Source organism: Galeopterus variegatus, unplaced genomic scaffold, assembly GCF_000696425.1.
Source record: "Galeopterus variegatus unplaced genomic scaffold, G_variegatus-3.0.2 Scaffold1259, whole genome shotgun sequence".
Classification (NCBI taxonomy): domain Eukaryota; kingdom Metazoa; phylum Chordata; class Mammalia; order Dermoptera; family Cynocephalidae; genus Galeopterus; species Galeopterus variegatus.
In genome coordinates this window covers 160978-162620 of record NW_007727370.1, presented here as the reverse complement: position 1 = coordinate 162620, position 1643 = coordinate 160978, and the positions used below count along the sequence as shown (strand labels likewise).

The 1643-nt window shown below is 33.2% G+C and overlaps 2 pseudogenes; both read right to left on the bottom strand.

Moving 5' to 3' along the window:
- Window positions 1-167, bottom strand: part of LOC103593025 — a 13332-nt pseudogene extending 13165 nt beyond the window's left edge.
- Window positions 168-804: 637 nt separating this feature from the next.
- The window catches only part of LOC103593024, a 15966-nt pseudogene continuing 15127 nt past the window's right edge, over window positions 805-1643 (bottom strand).

The window sequence follows — 1643 nt, the reverse complement described above, 5'->3', positions numbered from 1 at the left end:
GGTCCGCTCACTGGTTGAGCGCGGTGCGGGCGCGACACCGAGGGTTGTGATCCCGTTACCGATCATGAAAAAAGACAAAAAGGAAAAAAAAAAAAGATAACTTCAATTTGATTTTCCCATTAGATAGCTTTTATTTATTTTTTAATCTGTCTTACATGTTCAGACATTCTAGCCTTAAATTCCAAAATCATTTCTTAGAAACTATTCATTGTTTTCCAGAAATATTGGACAACAAATGTTAAAATTTAAAAAAGCATCAATATGCATCAATATGTATGGTTAAATACTGGATATTTACATTTTTAGAACATTATATATCAATGTTTTATATTGACTATTTCTTCTGTTTGTTAAATAGCACTGCACTATTGTTTGCTATTTATTCAACCTTTTTTTAATTCTAATAATTACATCATGTGAACTTTTCTCTGTTAGTGATTTTTTTTTATATTCTCTTATCAAGAACTTAAATGCTTTCATCACAAATAACTTCACTGCCCATAGCTGGTCTTGAAGATTCACTATAAAACATGTAACAGTAGTAACATGAGTATATATAATCTTTAAGTAAAGAGTATATATAATCTTTGAACATAAAATAAAGGCTAGTTTCTATAGATTTATTTTTCATCCAATGAAAAATTGCAGTTATTAATCTGTTTTTGTTTTTGTTTTTTTAATCCCACAACTTTGTTGTATGTTTAGAAAGGTGTAATAGCAGAAGAAAAAGAGGCAGGACAAAATCTTTGAAGTTTTCTTTCTTCAGATGTAGCAGAGGCAATTATGTTATGAGTAGCATTTTATTTACTTCTCCTGATAAAGAGCTTTAATGAAAGCATCAAGTTTTTCTTGAATTTCTCTAGCTTTCCTGAGGTTTTCAGCCAGTTTAACTCATTTACCAGTAAGCAATTTAACCTTCTTCTGTCATCAGCAAATTCTTCCAATACCTCTTTGACGTTTTTCTCTAATCACTTAACTTCAGTGTTGGCAAGTTGCTGCCTTAAAGTATTTGCAGTGACAGCAAGCATGTCCTGTATTTGCCAAAACAAGACCACATCATTGCATTTCAACTCAGAATCTACAAAATGCCTTTGGTAGTGATAAAAGCCTCTTCAACAAAGGTTACAATGGTTTAGAGATGTTTTAAGAAATATCTTCTATAAACTTATGAGAAGTATCCTTAATCAAGCTGGGATTTACTTCTACTTCTTGGGATTCAAGGGATTTTTGGACTGTGGTTATCTCATCACTTGAAAGCTGAGCTGGGTGCTACTCATTACATTTCAACATCTTATCCAATCCATTCTTGGTTTCATTGTGGACACAATGTTCTTGGTCCGATTCTTCCAGTACAACCACTTCTTTTTTCCGATCTGGACCTACCATATTTTCAATGGCATTTTCAGTGTCCTTGAGACAAGCCTGAAAAGCCTCTTCCACAGAATAAATAACAGCATCCCTCTGCTGTTTATCAGATATGGACTGGTCTTAGAAAGCATTGTGTTGAATAGCTCTCAAGCTGTCCTCTGCAAGGTCATTCTACTTGTGGTATTTAATACTTTCTTCCTTAACAGCCTCTTTTAGTTTATCAATATGTCATCATGCTCTTTCACCTTGGGTTCTGTCATGAAGAGAGAAAATTC